The sequence below is a fragment of the Magallana gigas genome, chromosome 1 (genome assembly GCF_963853765.1).
Source record: "Magallana gigas chromosome 1, xbMagGiga1.1, whole genome shotgun sequence".
Taxonomy (NCBI): domain Eukaryota; kingdom Metazoa; phylum Mollusca; class Bivalvia; order Ostreida; family Ostreidae; genus Magallana; species Magallana gigas.
In genome coordinates, this window is record NC_088853.1 from 10844842 (window position 1) to 10853226 (window position 8385).

Consider the following 8385-nt stretch of genomic DNA (forward strand, 5'->3'; position numbering starts at 1 on the left):
ATCAAGTTTACACTTTTGTAGCGTCTGGTTGACATATTTTAGAGAAAATTAATTTTTTATATTCCAATTTTTTAATGTTCGGGTTCGGTATTTTGCATAAAAGTGCATTGTTTTCACAATTTCCACAAACCGGTAGGGGACGTGTATTGCTTATGCAATACTCTCAGAATGCTTGTTAAATACAATATTGAAAATAACTTTGCATTATAAGACCGAAGCTACTGTTACTTTTTGACATTAACGATAAAACACAAAACTTCACGTGAAGATGATAAAACGAAATTAAAATGGTACAGTTTATATACAGTAGTACAGTATTCCCAGAATCCCCTACTATGGAGTCGAGCATGCGTATTAAAGTGAAAAGGACTAACGTAGTTGCTAGCGCTCGAGAGCGCTAGCAATAATATCGTGCGTTACTTGTCCCATTCCTTTTATCATTTCTAACAAACAAATTAATTCTGTAAAATAATGTCAAGCATTGTGTTGTAAATTTAATCGGCAGGTTTTTTTTTTGGTATTATTACTATCGGGTTCGTTATTGGGTTGGGCTGTTTAAGGTATCCGATCCATATTAGGACCAAATTTTTTCCAACCTTGAATATCCATCATGTATTTGATACGTTGATATTTATTTAAAGCATTTAAGGTATCCGATCCATAATAGCCTCAGATTCGATGAATTTGGATGCATAACAGATACTCAGTATACTTGGATATAATTTTCCTTTTCAAGTGTGGAATGTGTCTTATTTAATGACATTTTTTCAGGAAAGGTTTTACGATTTTTAACAAGGTTGTGATGCCGAGTTGGTTTCTTTTTAAGTAACCTCCTTTTATTTTTTTGGCCGTCTTTTTGTCGCCTAATACGAGGAGAAAAGATTTGTATTTTTAAGAGCTTTTTTCTCTTCTGGATTCAGTAAAATAACACTATGGATGACGTTCGCGGCCATTTCTCCTTTGAGTACATTGCTACAGTCTGTTTCAACCGTTAACAGAATTGAAAAAAGACAGGTTGAAATTTAAAACATTTTAATTTTGGCAAAAATTACAAACATTCAACTTCCGGAGGATTCTCCTCCCTTCCATGTCCTTTCGCTGCGCCTCCAAACTTTCTTCGAGTCTCAGCACCCGTTGCTGAAGACTTTCTTCGGCTATGGTCTGGAAAAGATAAATTATATTGTAATGAAAGGGACAAGAAAACTTAAGGATGTATAAAACAAAGAAAAAACTAAGGCCTGTATTTTCCAAAGAAAAACTTTTCGACTACGAGCAAAAAAAAAAAAAAAAATTAAAAAAAAAATATATATATACAAAAAAAAGTTAGCAGAATTAAATTTGGTCGTAGTCGTAAGTTCTTTTTTTATAAAACAGGTCCTCTTGATAATCATGGTTAGATCATCCTTAAAATAATGTGTGCCTGTGCTTTCCCGACTCAAATTTTTAAAAATATTTGTTGACAAGATAAAAGGAATAAAGAAAAATATACATTTCGTTTTTCTGGAATGTAGAGAAATTGAGTCGGTCGGGAGAGCACAGCCAAACAATTTAAAAGATGACCTTACATGAAATACATTAACCAGTGGCGGATCCAGGAATTTCGCAACGAGATGGCACAGTAAAAGCAGTAAAAGGTGGGGGGGGTGGGGTGGGGGGGGGGGGGGCGGGGGCTGTAATGAAGCCCCCCCTCTCCCCACAGTAGGTCTATTAAGGCCATGGCCCTGATGAGGGTCCGGGGCGACTCCCTCGGAAGCTTACACATTTTTACATATAAGAAATGTTATTCCGGTGCGCCGTCCCTAGATCCGTCATTGTTTACTTTCGGATAACACATGACGAATTCAGTCATAACCCGGAAAAAGATTATCCAAGTAAAATAATGTAATACATGTGTACTATATAAGACTGAGGAAAATATACTCATTGTTTAATTAGGTGTTCAATGTCATTTGAATGAAAGACTGTGAATTATGCAGACATTTTGTGCTATATGTAACAAGTCGTTTTGTAACAGCTCTTCTTTTAAACGACATTATAAAAATGTACACGAAAAAACAAATAGTTTTCTTTGCTATATTAGTGAAAAGGTAGTTAATCGAATAGACAATTACGATCGACATGTTAGAGTATGCAAAGCAGAATTTAAATGTTTTTACTGTGACTATACGTGTGTAAGTTTTCATCGCATCGCGCATTGCATGTCCACAGGGAGCATAAGGATAAATTATTTAGGTGTGATAACTGTTGCGCTGAATTCTCGGACGAGAGAAAGTATCAGAGACACCAGCAGACATGCAAGGTATAGTACCACATTTTGAAAATCGTTGTTAATGAAAATATAAGATATATGTACCGTATCTGCAGGAATTTGGGGGACGCTGCAGGTGTGCGGGTTGCGCATGCGCCATCCCCATCCTCCGAGGAGAAGTTAATTCGTCTCCTCACCTACAAATAAAAATGCATATTTACATTTTTTTATTAACATAATTTTCATGAATGTGTTTGTCATTCATTAACATTTGTTGTTTAATCGATGGTTTATATATTACATTTCTTTGTTAATCGTAGAATATTTACAATTTAAAAAATAGAAATTAGAAAAAATCAAAGTGATAAAAACATACCTGGCGAAATGTAGGCCCTGTAGGGGTAGAATCGATCACATGACCCGGGAACTTAACCACACATCATTGGTCTGAAATTGAAACGAATGAATAATGAAAGGTGTTACTTTTATAAAATTGATGATATAGCATTACATGTACAACTAATTCGCATAACATTGAATTTGATAGTAGCGGTAAATATCAGTGTAAGTAACTTAGCATTGTTTGATAATGGTTCTTTTTACTTGCTGGGGTGTTTCCATCCTCAAAAAGTTCAAAGTAGAAAATCTTTATTTTCAATAAATATAGTTGAAATATAACTAATAATAGGTTATCATATTTTTATAAGATGGTATAGGTATCATTAAAAGTATGTCGTATTTAAAAACATGCATTTGAGTAAACACTTTCTTTTTTTCAAAAAAGGTTTGAAATTAATATCTTCTTTATAAACATGATTAAATTGTGAATATCCATGACACCATTTACATTAGATATATAACAAAGAAAATGTATGAATGAGGATACATGTACATGAGAATGATTTATTGTCCCTTAGCATCCATTTTTTAGCTTACATGACTTAAAAACATTCTTATTCTTTCACTTAACAATTTTTTGTATTACATCTGCTGTTAAGAATTCTCCTAAAAGATTTTTTCGTTTCGTATGATATTAGATGACATCGAACGTCGTATTAGGCGACAAAAAGACGGCCAAAAAAAATAAAAGGAGGTTACTTAAAAAGAAACCAACTCGGCATCACAACCTTGTTAAAAATCGTAAAATCTTTCCTGAAAAAATGGTGGACGTGATGCAGAAATCTGTGTTGATACCTTACGAGAAGAACAATTTTTTGTATAACATCTGCTGTAAAGAATTCTCCTAAAAGATAGTTTTTCGTTTCGTATGATATTAGATGACATCACAGGAAGATGAAAATAATCTTTGAAAAAAAAAATACTTCTACATAATTCATAAAATATGTTTAAATACTTACACTTCCACCTTTTCTTCCTGCCATTTTTTTTTCTGTCCTCGATGTAAATACATCAATATGTCAATAAATTCTGTACCTACATTTCTTAACGCGTCTAAGTAGTCGCTGCGCTACAATCAATTGACTGAAACGTTTCTTCTGCGTACGAGTAGAGACGATGTAAGTCTTCGAACATAAACCTATCATTTCGTCACCTTCAAATTCAATTTTGAAGAGTCCAGGCGTTCTACGATCGAACTTTGCGTGTCTCTCGCAACATGTGCGAGGAACCCAATGCCAGTCGCAGTCCGCCTCGATCTCTAAACTGTCGACACAGTGACCTTTGAGACTGTGATCGTAAATCTGTCGTAATTCAGGTTTAATCACAGACTCAAAGGTGGGTCCCGAAATGGCCATGTAGGCAGAGTCGGTGTCCATCTCGCAGTATTCAAAGTCTGCACGGTCTACAAATCTATCCATGAAGTCATAGTAGAGCTGTAACATGTGCAGTTTTGCATACTGCAAGATGAAGTAACCGATCTGAATGGGTAAATTCAGTTTTAATTTTTTCTTACTTTTTCCAATTTCGAAAAGCTCTTCCTCGTCGAAAAGTGTAGATAATTTCTTAAAAGCGGGTTCACTTGTCTCCATCATGGCCTTTCCTTTATCATGTACGAATTTGACGGTTTGAAACTTTTCTTGGTCCATAATTGTGGATCCGAATGCACTATTTCCTTCTAGTTTACGCGTATCCGCAATTATGGATTTCGTCGGGTCTACGTCGCCTTGACGTCGCGTAATTGTTGGCTCTCGTACATAAAACAATTGATTAACAATTTAGGTTTTGGATATATATGGAACTGTAAAGAACAATTTAATGAACATGAATTCTTACTCGAAGTGAAGCAGAGGTTCACTGATATGTTTATACAAGATGGTCATGGCTACTTGAACATTCCCCCAAATGTATAATGTATAAGCTCTTAAGTAATAATTTTGAAGTACAAGAATATTAATAAAAAACAATACCAACTGTATATGTACAATTTATATCCGGGATGTTCTAAACTCTTGATGGAGGCTTACAAAGATGCAACTAAGCGTCCCTTCGGTTACCTGGTGGTAGACACGTCACCTCGAGGCGACGATAAATTTAGACTCAGAACAGATATATTTCCGGGAGAGGACCCTACATTATACTCATGTTTATAAGAACAAATGTAGACCTTTGGTATAAGATAATTATAATGACTTCTGCTGTCAGACAACAGAGACATTTTTTTTTTAGAATTTTTGCTTCAGTCAAATCCCGCACAAAGAAAATTGATATTAAGTTCCATCACCAGAGACCAATTAAACGTGTTGGGAGAAATAGCCGCGAACGTCGTATTAGGCGACTAAAAGACGCCCAAAAAAATAAAAGGAGGTTACTAAAAAAGAAATCAACTCGGCATCATAACCTTGTTAAAAATCGTAAAACCTTTCCCGAAAAATGGTGGACGTGATGCAGAAATCTGTGTTGATACCTTACGAGAAGTACAGCCGTCTCAAGACACTCCAGGAGACACATCGCGCGAATTCCGAAGCAGACTCGGAGAGAGTCGTGGCAGAAAATGTATCTGAAAACATGATAGCCCTACCACACCCGGAGGAATCACAGAACCTTGACATGTCAACTCAAACCGAATCCGAGGACTCGATAAAGCCTGAAACAACATCAGCCAATCTATCTACGAGGGAATCCGAGGAATCGCTTATCACAGAAAAGCCAGTGTTCAAAAAGAAAAAAACCATTGAAAATAAAAACATTAAACCAAAATCTCGTTACAGACTTCAAACAACGTGGATTCGATTTTAATATGTCTATATATTTGAATAAAATCATTTTTATTAAAAAATCAGATTTGTTTCTCTTTTTTAATACACCATATTACTCTGAATAGTTTTAATATATAATTAGTATTATTGTTTACATGAGAACAAGTGTGATCAAGCTGTTACAAGAGTATTTCACCGAGAGTCACGATTGTGTAATATACTCAATACAATTGATATTTCAAGGTTTAATTAAATAAAGTCATATGTTGTATTCCGTTGGAATAGTTTTTTCTTTAAAAATGTCTACTTCAACAATTCATATTTTCATAAATCAAATGAAATGAAATAAATAACGAAGAAACGTTGTTCATCATTCTAATCCTCGCATTAATACTACTTATCAACTTCCTGCTACGCTCCTCCCTAATTACCTTCCTGGTCTACACTGAACCTCAAATTTTTTGAACCTCAAAAAGTGGGGTATAATGTCCCCCTCTATACTACTATCAAAACTATTTGTCAATGTACATGTAATTATTATTCGGGGTCGAAATTTCTTGACATGGAAGTAAGCGATAATGCTTAAAAATATAGAAAAATCGACGTCATTTGAGTGTTTTACTACGGGGAGATATTACTTGGAATAAAAGAGATGAGATGGGCGCGCGGATGCGCTGAATACAATTAACCACATGCAGTAAACCATATATAGCACAGTTTTATTGATTTCCGAAATGGCAAGGCATGAATGAGTGTTATTTTTAGTAGGCGAATTATTCTTTCAACGAATATTGTTCCGCATATATGAAAAAAAGATTTGAATCATTATGTACGTAACTCTATAAATGTATTATTTTCAGGGTAAACGGATAAGATTACCGTTTTCAGTAATCTACGTCTAATTAAAGATTTAAATAAGGTTGTCATTGCATAGTAAATAAAATAGTAAAAGGCGCAATGCGTGCGCAAATAGTTAAATTTGCCGGATGCCTCATATGGACACAACTGTGATCGTCCGAAGTCGATCACAAAAAGAAATGGTCTACTGCACGTTTAAATTGCATTAACAGCAATTCAATTCTTATTGAAATATTTGCCTTTAATTTGTCTTTATTTAACATCTCTATTGTGAATAAAAGTTCAAAGCTATAAACCATAAGCATTTCTCATATTGTTTTTGTAGTTAGATAGGATTGGACAGGACAGTTCTTATTAGGATTGAATTGTGATTCTTCCACACAAAGCTTCTGAAGAGGTACAATAACCGGTTACAATGCCGGTCTATATTCACTTTGACGATGGTTTTCTTCATTTCTCTTATTTAAATGTTGACATGGACTCTAAAAATACTTTGACAAATCTCTGCAGATAGGGCTGGAATGTATGGAAAGCCACAAGGGACGTTCATTATTTTCAAAGTATAATTCAATCTTAGTCAATCATGTTTTCAATCATGGGACCCCCCCCCCCCCCCTCCCCCAAATCATGTTCTATATATTCATAGTAATTCAATCTTGGGCGGTCATGTTCTATATATTCATAGTAATACAATCTTGGGCGGTCATGTTCTATATATTCATAGTAATTCAATCTTGAGCGGTCATGTTCTATATATTCATAGTAATTCAATCTTGGGCGGTCATGTTTTATATATTCATAGTAATACAATCTGGGGCGGTCATGTTCTATATATTCATAGTAATTCAATCTTGGACGGTCATGTTCTATATATTCATAGTAATACAATTTTGGGCGGTCATGTTTTATATATTCATAGTAATACAATTTTGGGCGGTCATGTTTTATATATTCATAGAACTTCAATCTTGGGCGGTCATGATCGGCCACACGGGAACCCCAAAGTCATGTTGTATGCATTCATAGCAATTCAATCTTAGGCGGTCATGTTTACAATCCCGGCCAGAGGGGTACCCCAATGTCATGTTTTCTATATTCATAGTAATTCAATCTCCAATCATTGCCTATGGAACGCCATGGCTGCCTTATATTAGGTGATTTTATTTTATGCTGTGGTTCTATTATTATATGCTGTGGTTCTATAATTATATGCTGTGGGTCTATTATTATATGCTATTATTATGTGCTGTGTGTACGTTACATTGCTAACTTATTAAAATTATTAAACTATACAGTGTTGAATTTCATAAATGAGTTTAACGCTGATGGTTTTTTTTTCTAATTTCAAAATTCAGTAATTTAACAAATTGACAATGTCATAAGAACTTTGGAAGTTTACCTAAAATGCTTATGCATGGAGCCTATGTTTCACCGTTATACTTTTTACATAGTTTTGCATGCTTTCACATTGCTCTTTTAATTTCATGAACTCGTTAAAATGATAGTTGGATTGGTTAAAAAGTTCGGTGGTGTGAAAGAGAATTTTTTCAAAGTCTTGAAATTCGGTCAATGACATCTTTACTTTCCCAAAACTGTTACAGTTCTACAATTTAACAAAATTGACAACGATAAAAATTTGATATTTGAAGACAATTTTCGATAAAATATTTACATTCAAACTGTCTAATAATCTCTTTCTTACTAGTAGTAGTACAGTTCAATATTATATAGAGTATAAATAAATCGTTTTACACAATTAATGAAACTTTTCTGTATAGAGTAAGACTGTTTGAAAGGTGGATGTTTAAATTTCCCTGTGTTATTCATACCAGTAACAAATTATTAACGCATGGGAGTGATAATTTACAGGTGAAAACGTACTTTAAATAAATTCAACATATAATGTGAGAATTATTTATATTGTTATTTGTGTAAACAATACACAGTAATACATGTAATTTGAAATTAACTAGAAAACTGACCAGTCAGGAAGGGCCCCGCTATGACAATTTATATAGAGAAGTGAAAAAAAACTTTGAATTCCATCCTCTTTATATTAACAGTGATGAAAAGTAAATGCCCGGCATAAGATGTAAAGAACTGCAATATATAAAAGGTGGTAAA

At 34.1% G+C, this 8385-nt stretch overlaps 1 long non-coding RNA gene across 1 annotated transcript; it reads right to left on the reverse strand.

Moving 5' to 3' along the window:
- Window positions 1–739: 739 nt before the first annotated feature.
- Window positions 740–3789, reverse strand: LOC136274890 (uncharacterized). The gene is made up of 3 exons (XR_010713341.1): window positions 2625–3789; window positions 2354–2445; window positions 740–1161 (listed from the first exon to the last, which is right to left on the reverse strand). It is a non-coding gene; the product is annotated as an uncharacterized lncRNA (long non-coding RNA).
- Between the last annotated feature and the right edge of the window lie 4596 nt (window positions 3790–8385).